At 38.8% G+C, this 15,261-nt stretch overlaps 1 long non-coding RNA gene across 1 annotated transcript; it reads right to left on the bottom strand.

Annotated features, from left to right (window-relative positions):
- Positions 1 to 5,802: 5,802 nt before the first annotated feature.
- LOC130458495 (uncharacterized) lies at positions 5,803 to 8,729 on the bottom strand. Its single transcript, XR_008917854.1, has 2 exons — positions 8,369 to 8,729; positions 5,803 to 6,918 (listed from the first exon to the last, which is right to left on the bottom strand). It is a non-coding gene; the product is annotated as an uncharacterized LOC130458495 (long non-coding RNA).
- Between the last annotated feature and the right edge of the window lie 6,532 nt (positions 8,730 to 15,261).

Genomic DNA, 15,261 nt, shown 5'->3' with positions numbered 1-15,261 from the left:
ACAGAACCACCTAGTTGTGCCACCCCCAAAAAGAACTTTTGATTATCTGGGTTTTAAATTTAGTCCTATAAACCTAAGCAATGTGGATCTTTGCTTATGAAGTCTTCTGATAAGGCAAAAAAAGTACCAAGACAACCTCATTAGTTACCTTCAGTATTGTGGGGTTTGGGGGGTTCATTGTGCTTGCTTTTTGCCTTTCAATCAAAGAAATAATATCTCTGTAAATTGGCCTTAAAGGGAAAATGTCATTACCTTCTTTGCTTGACTGAGGGAGAATGGAGGAGAGCCAGACTGGCCAAATTCTGGGATACTGAAGGTGCTCTGGGGACTTGGTGATATAATAGAAATTAATCTGAAAAGACAGAGCTCTTGCAATTGAGAGCAGACTGACAGACTGGAGAAAGATGAAAAGAAAAGGTGATAGGAAGGATTTGTCTGTTTTAAAGTAGTCAGTCTACTTCCTCTACTGGAAGGGATGGATGAGTAAGAGGAAGCAATACTGCACCTTTAAATCAGACTTGCCAGGCTTCTGGATGACTCACTCCTCTGGACAACAGTGTAAAAATTAAAAAGCAACAAATAATTTGGTAGATTATGAAATCTAGTCACTTTGACCCAAACATTTCAGCTGTCTGCAGAAAGCTGGTTCATGGGGGGGGGGGGTGAGGGGGAGGGATCCACCCCATAGAAAAGTTATCTTCCAAATGTAAAGTGTTGAAAGTTAATTTCAAATCTTCTTAATTAATTTTAAATGCCACAGAGAGAAATTGTCTCAACTAATCCTCCCTTCAACCCTTGCAGTGAAGTGATGTCATTACTAGCCCTGTTTCACAGATGCATTCTCAAAAGTAATTCTCAAAAGCCAGTACTTTCTCACAAATGTAATGTGTGAAAAGAGTAATGTGACTAGGAGAAAGGAGTTGGAAGAAGTGGAAGTCAAAAGAATGTCATTCTCATCTGAAACTAACAAAGGAGAGCTGCTCAAACAGTCTGGTGTAGACATACATCAGACAACACAGAGATAAGTAGGGAGAGACAATAAGAATACCAAGGAAGGAATAATCATAATCAAAACAAAATTCCTGATCTTGAAGGAGAATTAAAGAGAGGAAGAAGGAAGAGAAAAAAGAACTAACATCTAAGGCAGTGTTTTAGATTATTCTTTAGACATTTGAGGAAAGTCTGAACAAATTGTGGATATGGTTGTAATGAGACATCACTGGGCTATAAAAATGATGGAAGAGATAATTTCAGAGACTCTCCCATAGTGTGAACTGATTCAAAATGCAAGATAATTTTTTTTCTAGGAAAGCAATCCTATAATGAAAAATAATTTTGAAAGATGAGCATTCCAATACAATGATCAATTAATGCAATAATAAATCAGGACCTATGACAAAATATGTAATACACATCTCTATTAGGGGTATCAAGAGATAGAAGTGATGGTAACAAGGTACAGAGACATATTTTTGGACATGACTAATAGATTTGTTTTGACATGGGCACTGTACCCCAGAAACCCAGGTGAATTATTATCAGGGAGAACTCCTTTGCCCTTGCATCCTTGTGACTCTGAACCTAGAAACACCCAATGACCCCACCCAGGGTCCGGAGATGTTTACCCTCTTTTGTCCTCTTGATTTAAGGTGGACAAAGAAATGAATCCTTATGCCTCCAGGCAGACCCCAGTACCACCCCCACCCCACCAAATGCCCGAGGGACTAACATTCTGGTCACATCCACACCAGGACATAGCATCTAAACAGTATATATACCCCCAGAACTGACTTCGATGCTGTTCCCATGGAGGAACAGCCTTTCCTTTCATGCTGTCCTCCCATGGAACTGCTCCACATCTTGCTGTTCTACCTTGCAATTATCCTCCTGGCCACTCTCAACATTACTTTCTAAATTAATAAATCTCTTTTTGTTTTTAAGCTAAGTTTTGGAGTCATTGCATGCTTGCAAAAGGTATCCTTCCTGAACCCCAAAAAGGGTATCCTTTCCACACCCATAACAGTTTCACTTGACTATTGTTTATTTGTTACAAGGTCTCTCTCAGGAGGGGGGAGTTAGAGGAGAGAAGAAAGCAATATTGATGTGAAAAAGAAGCCACTTAAATATTGTTATTTTAATACACAAAAGGAAGCCCAGATAAGCAGAATAGTTTTGAAAGCATACATGTAAAATTCATAATTCACAATCACACAGAATATGAACATTGTGCAAGGTAGAGAAATTGTGGAATGGTGGTGTCATGTTAGGATGCAAGGGATCCTAGATCCTCTGTAAACATTCCATTTGGGATTTTAAGATATACCACTATATTGAGATTTTATCAGGGACAGGTAAGTAGCTCAGTGGATTGAGAGCCAGGCCTATAGGTCATGGTCCAAATCCCATTCTCTATCCCCCACCACTGACCTTATTCCCACTCCCACAAGTCATCCCAAAGTCCCAACCAAATATCACTCACCCCTTCCTCTGTGCTCTCTGGAATGCTTGTTCCATAGGCAGCCAACTTTCCTTCATCCTAAATCTCTTTCTCTTCTATCTTCTAGCTGGCTGATGAAACAGTCTCCCTGGCACCCATTTTCTGGTAGCACCCTCAGTCTTTCTCTTAGTTCACTGGTCAAAGCAGAGAAGTTGGAATACTCCTTGGTCTCCATTACTACTTCCAGCTTCTCTCCCTTCCTCCATCCTTCAGGAACCTCTATTCTTTTGAGGTAAATGCAATTCATATACATGACCCAATTAAAATTCTGGTAACTGTTGTCTATAGACATTACAGGTCACTCCTCTTCCTTCCTCTGTGAGTTAAGTACCTGTCTCACAATTTTTCTCTGCTCCCTAATTCCTCCTCTCATACTAGGGGGCTTAAATATTCCTAACCACTTAGTGCTTCAACCTACTCATTTTTCACGTGAATTGTTACTCCACCTTACCTCAGCCACACAGAGATGGTCATAACTTTGACTTTGCCTTCATTCACAAATGTATCTCCTGTGAAAGAGGGTTTGCACTCAAGGAAGAGTGGCAGCCTGAAAGGTTGCTGGATCTGCTCACCTCCACAGGGGAAGGGCCCTAGGAGGTCTGGAATGTTGAGGAGACAGAAGATTCTGGCTGGGATTTCAGTTGGATAGCTCTCTCAACCTTGAGAAGCCTAGGAGGATAGGTCTGGCCAAGCCTTTCTCCTGGGGATTAACTCACCTTTTCCTCTCCTGGTGACTGGACATTCTCCCCCCACCAATTCCCAACTGAAGTGACAGCTGAAGAAGACATTTGAACCTCAGTTAAACTTACCTCACAGCTCCTGGTGCCCTGGGTCTGAACTGTGGCCAGGGACCAAAGACCAGGGCAGGTAAACCTGACTCTTTCTCCAGGTGGTGCAGGCTGCCAAGGCCTGAGTTCCCCAAACTCGAGGAGGGAGGGAAAAGGGTTAGTTAGAGAAGGGACACTGCCCCCTGCTTTTCTCACCAATTCTCTTCCTCCCAGTCATTTCTTTGTGTTACCCTGACTTAGTTTATATTAAAATTGTTGTCCTTTCTCAAAGCAACTAAAGTGTGAGTGGGACAGCTTGGAGGGAGAGTAATCTTATATAATATATAAAATTGTATATATATGCATATATATAATAATAGTAAACTAATTCCTCCATTACACACCTCTATATTAAAAAAAACTCTGAAATCCCCTTATCTGTTCATAGATTAAAAACAAACAAAAAACCCCTTACCTTCAATTTTAGAATTAATACATTGATTCCCAGACAGAAGAGCAGTAAGAGATAGGTAAAGAGGGTCAAGTTACTTGCCCAAGGTCACATAGCTAGGAAGTATCTGAGGTCAGACTTGAACCCAGGATCTTCCATCTCCAGGCTTAGGTCTCAGTCCACTGAGTCACCCAGCTGCCCCCTTTTGATATATTTTGACTTTCTACCTCTTCCTCTGCCTTTCCATACAAAGCCCTACTCTTTATCCTTACCATAAACTTCAGTCTTTCATCCTCTCAGTTCTTCCCTAGGTCATCTCACCAACATTTGCCACTCTCTTCTCTTTTCCCCATCTTAACCCTTTGGTGAACCAGTTCAGCTCTACACTATCCTCTTCTCTTTAGTTTCTAACCTCCTTATATTGCCTATTGTTCATTCCTACTTTCCTGAATACTACTGAATAAAGGTATAGAGAATCAACCATTTTGATCAGATCTACTACAAATTAATACTGTACTATTTAAAGTGGGCCCTCTATGATAAATTTTGAAAGGGATGTGGCAAGTTGGAACACTAATGCATTGCTGGTGGAGCTGTCAACTGGTCCATTTTAGAGGGCAATTTGAAATTATGCCTAAAGGGCTATAAAAGAATGCATATTCTTTGATCCAGCAATACCACTACTAGGTTCTGTGTACCACAAGAGAAAAAAAAGGGAGAGAAAGGACCTACTTGTACAAAAATATTTATAGCTGCTCTTTTGGTAGCAGCGGCAAGAATTGGAAATTAAAGGAATATCCATAAATTGGGGAATGGTGGAACAAATTGTGGTATAAATTGGTGATAGAATTCTTCTATGCTATAAGAAATGATGATCAGAAGGATTTCAGGAAGAGCTGGAAAGACCTTCACGAACTGAGGCAGAGTGAAATAAACAAAAGCAGGAAGACATTGTACACAGTAACAGCAATACTGTGGAATGACTAACTGTGATAGACAGCTTAATACAATGATCCAGGACAATTCTGAGGGACTTATGACAAAGAATGCTATCCCATCTCCAGAGGAAGAACTAAGGTGAGTCAGCATGCAGATGAAAGCATAATTTCTTAATTGTTCATTTGGCTTTATATTTGGGGGGCTTGGTTTTATAAGATTACTCACACAGAAAAAGCCTTTGACAAAATACAAGTCATTCCTATTGAAAACACTAGAAAGCATAGGAATAGAAGGGCCTTTCCTAAAATAAACATTATATATCTAAAACCATCAGCAAACATCATCTGCAATGGGGATAAACTAGAAGCCTTCCCAATAAGATCAGGAGTGAAACAAGGATGCCCATTATCACCTCTATTATTTAACATTGTACTAGAAACACTAGCTGTAGCAATTAAAGAAATTTGAAGGTATTACGATCTATTTGCAATTAAGAAAAGTTGAACAAAGAGGAGATTTGTGATTTCATTTGGATAATTTTTCTTTATATGTGAAGTGTTTGGTTTGTTTGGCTTTGTTAACAGTTGGAATAAGAGGGGAGGCAGGTGGGACATGTTTAGACCTGCATTTTTCTTTATGACATTTATATATGTTTGTGTCTATAGAGTACTGAGTACTCTCTGCCATTAGGAGCCACCTGCCATTAACAAACTGTCTTGGTTAACTGGCACATATGCTGCTTTTTGAAGGGATTCAGATGTTAACATAATCTATTAAGTTTCCCTCCCCCCCCCCCCATCTCTAGAACAGTTTCATTGGAGAAGGAAGGAAATGTGAGTTCACTAAGGTAGCTAATAAGGAAGAGTTATTCCAAGAAATCAGATGAAAGGAGTAAGGAAAAGATGAGAGCCAAGAACTGATGTATTGGGTATATCCAGAATCCAAGAAGGATAGAATGCCTCCCTGGAAATAGCCAGTTCCATGACTGGATATTTTAGGAATCTGCCAAGACAAACACAGGAACACAACTACAAAACACTCCACAATTAAAACTTATTGATAAGACCTTAAAGACCTAAACTGGAAAAACAATGTTTCCAACAAAAAATGACGATCCTACCCAAACTAATTTACTTATGCCATACCCATTGAACAACCAAAAAACTTTTATTAATGAATTAGAAAAAACCATAACAAATTTCATTTGGAAGAACAAAAAAATTGAAATTGAAGATTGAAATAGGCAATTTTTAGTCCTCAGATAAGACTGCAGGTTATGAAACAGTTGCATTAAAAGTATAATTAAAAGGGAAGTTACATAACTTGGGCATGGGTTGTCTTTGTCCAAAGTTAGCACTGGCAATAGGTCTATTCAAGGTGACCTCATATATTTTCCCCATACCCCTGCACTGTGCTCCCCCAAACCACTTGGCCCTCTTTTGCTGTGACCCTATTGTGACATTGTGACCCTATTTTGGGGTTTTCTTGGCAAAACCCCCCAAAAAAATTTCTCCAGCTAATTTTACAGATGAAGCATATCCATTTGACAAGTATGAAGCAGAGATAACTTTTGGGATAACAGGCTCAGAATTTAAAAAGCAGCCTTAAACACTTAAATCCTGTTTACATCAGGATTTACATAGCTTTGAAAAATCCACATAACTTCACAAAATGAACAAAACTCAAAAATGGGGGTCACTCAAATACTTTTACCTTAAATTAAATAAATAAGACCCTCAAACCCAGACCTAGGCCCCAACTGTATTACAGTTGAAATACACACATGAAATGTATCAAAACAATGCAACATATTCAGTGGTCTTAAAACTGATAATTAGAAATTCTGGTGCATGATTCACAAGGTAGACAATTTACACATTATGTGTAACAATTACTTGGATCTAACACTGAAATCTTGGTGGAAAAATGCTGGAAAAACTCCCAAGTGGCTTTTAAGGTGTCTAAATTGTGGTTGAAAAGAATGACAAATCTCCATTTTCCCCTTGTAGATCCTTGCTCTTAGAAGGCTTCTCTAAACCTTCTCTAAAGAAGTTTCTTCACTTTCTGTTGAGGAATTGTAGACATGTTGAGAGAATGTAGACATGTTGAGAGAATATCGAAGCCATCCATCTTTCAAGGGAACTTCATGTTAGACACTATAAACAATGCATTTTCAAGAACATATTTAAGATACAGGTCGTCTCCAATTTTTCGCATTATCCGTGCGATGTCCTCAATGTCCATACCTGGATTAGCTTCTCGATCTGGAAAAATTCAGAATTTTTCAGCAAATTAGATACTTGTCAAATGGATATGCTTCAAATAAGTTTAGTGAAATTCCTACAACCAATTCCTTTCCTAACTTAAAGAAACAAATTAGTCATTAAATTTTATTTATACTAAATTTATTATTTAATTATTATTTATTTTATTTATACTAAATCCAAAGGAATTAAAATGAAACTTGCCCAATTTTCTGACTTTTCTGATCCAGTTATTTATGGCAGGGGATTTGTACTATCAATTTCTCTATCAATTTCATTAGTTTCATTATAGGGGTAAATATTCCTATTCTCAAACAGGTCAAGCAGGCTCAAAATAACAAAAAAGCTGAGGCGGTTGGAGGAGTCAAATATCCAATGGGTTCCTCTGAATTGTGCTCCAAGGACGAGAAATCCATGAAAATGCCAACTCAGTTCTCCCTGGAAGGAGCACAAAGCTGCAAGAAGCAACTGAGCACTGATTTACAACCCGAGATGTTCTTTTACAGAAGCACCAAGTTGGCATTGATTAGAATACTTTTATCAAAGTATTTTATCAAAGTATAAACTTCCCTTTTTCACAAAGCAGCTTCTTAAGAGGTAAAGGGCAAAGAGGATCAACTTGGGGCTCTTAAGAAAGGCTTTTTCTACAGGCCCTGAAGCAAGGTTCAGGGAACTTGATAACACCATCAGGGCTAAATGTCTTTACTGGTTTGTTGCCATAGGGGTAGAGTAATGTGTGAGGGAGATCTCTTAGGACCCAGTTAAAATCGAAGTAAATTAGAGCCTGCGTGGTTCACATTCACCCCTACACCCCCCACCCCAACCTCGTATTTCAGTGGTCCTACTTAGCATCCCTAAACCTCCAGTCCGGACTTTCTCCTCCCCCACTGGAGAAAAGATCTATTCCAACCAGAAGTCGCTGAACCCAAAGCCCTTGACCGTGACGCAGATTAAACCCTTAAAAGGGTTAAGGTCCAGATGTGGTGTTTCCCTTTCTTCCCTTGGGTACCAACTAAGCTGGTCTTGACTCAGACATAAGGGAAATTCAATGCTCCGCTCCGCAGCCTCCCTTCCCCCTTCACCAGCACCAGCCTCTACCTTCCCTGGGATTGCAAAACCTGACCCATTCCAGTCTTGGAACCAAGGGGCAGGTCAGGAGGTTGCATGGCTCAGTAAAATTAAAGAGGACCTGGGTTCGAATTGTCCCATATCAAGTCAATATGAGCGAGTCACTTATGACTCAATACAGTCACAATGAGCCGATTTATGGCTCAGTTTTGTCGTTTGTAAATATAACTTAAGGTTCTATGAGTGGCATCAAGAAGGAACCCGAGTGATTTAGAAACTAACCGCCTGCCAATAAAAATTTAAAATAGCCTTATTTGCAAGCCCCAGGTTGATTATGGGCTTCCGCGTCCCCTTCTCATCCCAGACTAGCAATCATTCTTACCTGCAGGTCGCAGAATATTGGCACCATTGGTTCTCGGAAGTCTCGGGAGGGGTTCGGTTGCCTTCGGCCCAGACATCTTGGTCAGGTTGTTGGACGGTGGAGCCTCAGACCTAGACGCCAAAAGAGGCAGCTCACGGACAAAGCCCGGTTTCCGACGCTTGCCCTGGAGGGTGGCTGGCGAGCTACGAGCGGCGCTGAGACAGTGGCAGCTGCAGCGGAGACCACGAGGGGTGGGCGGGTTAAGCTCCCTAGTAGGAGATCTAAGCAGTGACCGACCTCCAAGCCTTTACCGGGATCTTCTGCTCGACTCTAAGCCACAGCGCAGGCTGCTCTTAAAAAAGGGACTTTCCCAGTGACGTAGGGAAACCTCCTCCCCCCCCCCCGTCAGGCCCCTCCCCTTCCCGATTCCACCTTAGCTCGAAGGCACCTAGCTTGGGGTTTCTCCTTCCCCTCCCCCGGGGCAGCTTAGTTTGCTATCAGTTAATTCATTTACCCTCCAGCCCTCGGGAAGGAAAGAAAAGTTGGTTGGTTGGTAATTGTCACCTGTAGGAAATCCTCCCGATATGCACGAGTGGCTCGCAGCCAGTCCTGCCCAGACAAGCCCCTAGGATTGGGGAAGTGTGGGGGTGAGGGAGGAGGCGAAGGCCAAAATCAGAGCAAACGCCTAAGGGGAAAATTTCTTAGCCAAAACAAAAAATAAAACCTTGTCTCCAAGCCACAAAAGGAGATAGGTTTATTGAGAGCGGGATCCTTTCTCACAATAAAGCCAGTCTTAGGTTCAGTACCCGAAGACTTTTCCCTTTGCATCTCTGGTACAGTCCTTGAGGACTAAACTAAAATCGACAGGATACTTAGGCAGACTGTGAATATAATGCTGACTAGGTGTAGTCACTTCTTTGGGTGCTAGAATCCTTTCGTGGGTGCTAACCAGGGTTCCCTTCATTGGGCCACTACAAGACATACATGCCTTACTTCATGCAGCTTGCTTCCATCACACGGGTGACAGCAGATGAGAAGGGAGATATTAAAAGTCATTAATCGACTTTAAAACATCAAATATTAAAATCATATGGGGGTAGGGAATTTCTCCTTCATAGCTCCAAGGAAGCCTTTCTTTGACGTGCCCCTTACCTCCTGTGGTACTCTAGTTACATTTGTTCCCGCATCCTCAAATTCAGGGGACCCAAGCCCAAACCTTCCTCCCTTCTCCCCATAACTTACTTAAAATCGAGGGGGAGGGGGCGGCGGGGGATATTGAAAAGCTGTCATAAAAGAACCAAGAATTTCATTGTGGCAGGTAGGTGTGGGTCGGAAGCTAAGGCTGTGCACTTTCCCTCTTTGGAGACTTTTTACCCCAGGCTGGAAAGAGGCAAGAGGCTGGAGGCTGCAAAGTCAGGGTGGGGTATGGAGAACTGGGGGCGCCTTCCTGGCACGTGGCTCAGATAAACAAACAAGCCAGACCTGGGAAGGGGAGATTTCTCTTTTAAGGCGGTCACCCAAAGAAGCAGCCACAAAATGAACTGCACTGAAATTTAGAGGCAACTCGAAAGGGGAAAGCATCAGATTTAAGATTATGAGTTGGAAAGTGAAAAAAAAAAAAGTTTGACCTGTATACTGGAAGGGAAGAGTTCTGATTCTCTTACATTCCTCTCAAATGAAAAGGTTTATCAAACCCTGTCCTATCCACAGACTAGAGGGTCCGTTATTTTCCATCCAGAGTTTTTGGCATCACAAAAGCTAATTTAGCAATTCAGGGGTGGGGGTGAGGGGAACTCCGGGAGGAGGAGAGAATTTGAATTCTCTTAAGAGGAGAGTCCTAAAAATATTGGGGGGGAAAAGTCAAATTAATACTTTCTGAAAAAGTCTCACTTCTGCATTGCTTTAACAATTATTTTTAAAAATTAAATAACAATTATTTTTAAAATTAAATAAATAAATATTTAAAAATTAAAACAATTATTAAAAATATATAAAAAAGAAAAAACAATTAAAAAAAGAAAAAATTTTAATTTGAAAAAAAGAAAAAATCCTTTGATCTAGGTTTAGTTCTGAGCAAAAAAAGAATTGTTCATGGTTTCTGCCATGTTTACCTTTTACACAATGCACTAACACACAGTAGATGTGTCACAAGCTTAAAATGTTTGTTCTTTAACTTAAAATTAATAAATCAGGCAATCCGATAGAATATGGCAGCTGTGGAATAATTATTTCAAGAACACTGGATTTGGGGAGCAGCCAGATGGCTCAATAAATTGAGAGCCAGATTTAGAGATGGGTGGTCCTGGGTTCAAATGTAGTGTCAGATACTTTCTAGCTGTGTGACCCTGGACAAGTCACTTAACCCCCATTGCCTAACCCTTACCACTCTTCTGCCTTGGAACCAATACATAGTATTGATTATGGAAGATAAGAGTTTTTAAAAAAAGAATTATGAGTTTTGTTAAATGATTGTAAAGATGAGGAAGCAAATTTCTATCATTATCACTTAACGAACAGATATTTATTAAACTATCAGGAATCCTATCCTAGGCATTGGAGCTACAATACAAAGAAAACTTAATTTATAATTGTGTTCCTATTTCAAAATACTTTATTTGTACCCTAGTATAACAGATAACATATCAATTAACCAAGTAGATAGCAAGAGAGCATTAAATATATGTAATCTCCCCTTTAACACTAAAAACTTTTAATCGAAATTAGGCCCCCTGAAACCCTATCAACATACCATTAAAAACCTAATATTGTATGATTAACTTGCAAAGTTAGTCATGGTGCAGTCCTATCTTACCATCACCTTTAAAAAGGAATTCTTTTAACAAAAGAATTTCATAGGAACATGAAAAAATTATATAAACTAATGCAGTTGAAGTTAAGTAGAACCATTAGGAAAATTTATACAACACAACATTGTAATGACAAACAACTTCAAAATATTTTAAAGAACTCTGATCAATGCAATGAGTAACCAGAAATTCCAGAAACATATGGTGAGGAAAGCTACCAATCTCCTGACAGAGGTGAAGGACTCAAAATGCAGAATGAAACATACATTTTTGGTCAGGGCCAATTTAGGAATTTCTTGTGCTTATCTATGTATATTTGTTGCAAGGGTTTTTTCTCTTTTCTTCTTTTTCTTTAGGGCCTATGGTTAGAAGGGTAATGTATGAGTGGGAAAGAAAATTATTGTTTGTTAATTAAAAATAAAGCAAAAAAAATTTTTTTAAGGATTCCTCTGTATTTTTTAACTAAGACTATGTGTCACTATTTCTCTAGCCTTAATTATATTATCTAAAAAAAAGTAAGAGTTTGGACTGTATGATCTTGAAGTTCTTTCAGCTTTAAAATTCTAAGACTTGATTTTGAGTCTTAAGAAAACCTGTAAATGAAGATTTACTGAAACTATTTTATCTCTAGATGGAGACTGGCTGAGATTTTCCACTGGAAAATGCCTTAGAGCTTATTTAGTCTTTCCTTTTTACTGATAGAAAACCTGAAGCTCAGAGAGAAGACCTCCATAGTTAAATAGACCTAAGTAGCAAAGCTGGGTTTTTTTTATTGGGGAATTTGTTGTTTCAGTAATTTTGGATATTTCTTGTCTATAGAGATACTAGAGTGGTTTGCCATTTCATTTTCCAACTCATTTGGCAAATGAGGAAGTGAGGCAAACAGGGTTCAGTGGCTTGTCCAGGGTCACACAGCCAGTAAGTGTTTAAGGCCAGATTTGAACTTAGGAAAGATGAATCTTCCTGACTCTATGAGGAGGATAGAATTAGGTAAATAAGCTATTGGTTAAAATTTTCAGTACTTCAATTTCTGAGTAAAATGATAGATTTTGAAACTGGCACTTTCAGATAACCTGAATCAACACACTAGGTTGTTGTGAGAAAAGTGCTCTGTTAGTTGAGATTTGCTAGAGGAATCTGGACTGTCATTTCAAGAGGGACCAGTTAAAATGTGCCAGCTTCTTTCTGGCTATGTTAATGTTGCCACTCATTTTAAAAAAATAGAAAACTAGAAATAATTACATCAGTACTATGGAAAAATGAGAGGATAGAAAAAGGAAGTCCCTGATGATGATTAAACATTCACTTAAAGAAAATGAAAGAAAAAAAATGAGGCCTAAGACAGGAAATAAATTGGATTTACTCAATCCAATTTCTTCACCTTTTCTTTTCCTAATCTCATCAACCTCCTCCTAGATTTGCCTCCCAAAATCTGATCATCTTGAGTGTTTGTTTTGTGTTAGCCAGTTGGGAGGGTTGGGAGGTAGCAATAGAGTGCCAATCCTAGAATTCCAAAAGGATCTAGCTTTTGACTTTTATGTAGTTCATTCCATTTTCATTATTGTAATCATTGTATATATTGTTTTCTTGCCTCTCCTTCCTTCTCTCTGCATCAGGGAATAGAGATCTTTCCATACTTCTCATGAACCACAATTTGTTTAACTATTATTCAGTAACTTTAAAAATATTCTTTCTGATTGCAAGGGTGCGTGTTGCTCAGTAGAGCAGACTCTTGGATTGGTAAATTTTCAGTGTGAGTTTTTATACCTGGGACCCTGGCAAAAGATACAAATCAGGACTTTATTGTTTTGTTGCTTACCTCTATTCTTACAAAATGTCTTTTCTAATAAGTATGTCTGAAATAGCAAAGGCCTGAGATTAACCATTCTTTAATTTAAAAAAATATATATTTAAAAGTAAGAAATAGTAACAGGCTTTCCCTCTACTAAGGGAAAGGCCCCCCCTTCCATAAGGGAGTCCAAGTTGGGAAAAGAGGTCCAGAATGAATGTGTTGGGGCCTATAGAGTGTGAAGTGTTTGGTAATACAACCTCTGTCCCCCTATTCCTCTTGTGGGTATGGATAGGCCAAAACAGCCTTGCTCTTGGGAAAATGTTTCTTAGCATCATGAGGCTTCTCTGGTTCTTTATCTAGCATCTACTCCTGAGCTATGTTCCTTTTCCAATCTTGCTCCTGATTTGAAAAAGCCATTAATGAATTCCCCAGGACAAATTCCCCAGTGTCAGATGGATTCACATGTGAATTCTGTAGAATATTTAAAGAACAACTAATCCCAATACTCTACAAACTATTTGACAAAAATGAACAAAGAAGGAGTCTTACCAAATTCTTTTTATGGCACAAATATGGTACTGAATAATAGAGAAAGGAAACTACAGACCCATTTCCTTAATGAGCATAGATTCAAAAATCTTAAATAAAATACCAATCTTGCTCCTGCCAGGATTCATTGGATTTGACCTCATTAGGCAGCTATGGTTTCCACCACCTTAAGCTTCAGATGCAGCTGCATTATAGTCTGGAGGTATTGTTGTGCTCCCTCAGAAAAAGTAGACACTTAGCCTAGGCCATGATATGGGAGACCAAGGTCACACTTGGTAAGACATGTCCTTTTTAGGAGTATTGTCTCTTCTATAACTGGTAAAGGGCTAGGCTCCCAAGCTGAGAGTTTTCATTCTAATTTATGGTGACTAATTCAATATATTTCTCAAATCTTCATTTCTGTAATTTAGGGCCATATGTAGACAAGGATTATTTACCCTATACTGACCAAATAGTTTGGAGGTTTAGTATTCTCCAGTTTTCAGACCTTAAATCTTTTCTTTTGACCTGTAGAAATGGGTGACTAGGGGAAAAGCCAAGAAATATTCACTTCCTGGAAGCAAATCCATTCATTTTGGCTACTCAAAAATCTTCCTAACTTTTCATAAGCATATGAGAAACTGTGAAAGTAGAATTGATCACCACTATCAGATTATATCATTATTCATTGGGGTTTTTTTTTTGTAGGTCTTTATCAGATCACTATAAATCAAGTTGCTATTTGTTAATCTCAATATGTCAGCTTTAACTCCCTCTGATCTTTTTAAGCCTACAGCTTCAAGCTTCTTATTTGTCTACCACCTACCCATCAAGTTTTCTTCTAGTTTATATTCTAATTTTTCAAAAGTTGCTAGCATATAAACCACCACCAGTACCCTGTTCTTCCTCAGAAACTGCTGGATTTGAAATAGTGTTGATTTCTCATCATTTTCACTTTTGTACTTGCTATATTTAGATCGCCAACTTGGCACAGTGCTCTCCATATAATATGTGCCTAATATATACTTTTCATTCATTCATTCATTTATACTCAGTCCTTTGTTCTTAATATACAGGGCTGTTTGGGACTCTTTTCTCTCACCTCTCTACACTGTTTCACTTTGGGATCTCTTCAGATGAAGAGATGGCCAATTCTTATAGTATATTTACAATAATCAGCCTGTATTCTGTATTTTTAGAAATCACTAACTAGAAATGTTTAATAAAATTCCAATGAAATAAAAACAAAATCTACTATCATGATTAGACCAAAAATGATCTGATCCAGAGTGATAACTTTCTGTTTGCACATTAGATAATGCACAAAAACATACAAAAAGGGAAGGTAGATGATCGCATGGGTCGATGGGTATATGATGAGGGATGTAGACTCTAAACGATCATGCTAGTGCAAATATCAATAATATGGAAATAGGTCTTGATCAATGACACAAGTAAAACTCAGGGGAATTGAGCATTGGCTATGGGAGGGGAATGAGAGGAGGGAGAAAAAGAACATGAATCATGTAGCCATGGAAAAATATTCTAAATTAATTAATTAAATAAAAATTTTCAATAAAAAAGGGGGAGGCAGAAGAGAGCAGAAGGACAGCAGTAGATCAATCCCTCTAAAGCAATTATTAAGTATCCATTATGTGACAGGTGTTTTGATAGGTTCCTGGGATACAAAGACTGAAGAGCAATAAGCTCCATCCTCAAGAAGCTTCTTTTCTATTTAGAGGAAACAATATGAACACATTAAAAAAATGAAATATATACAAAGTAAC

This window comes from Monodelphis domestica, chromosome 3 (genome assembly GCF_027887165.1).
Source record: "Monodelphis domestica isolate mMonDom1 chromosome 3, mMonDom1.pri, whole genome shotgun sequence".
Lineage (NCBI taxonomy): Eukaryota > Metazoa > Chordata > Mammalia > Didelphimorphia > Didelphidae > Monodelphis > Monodelphis domestica.
The sequence above is the reverse complement of the archived record's forward strand: the minus strand, read 5'-3'. Positions and strand labels throughout refer to the sequence as shown.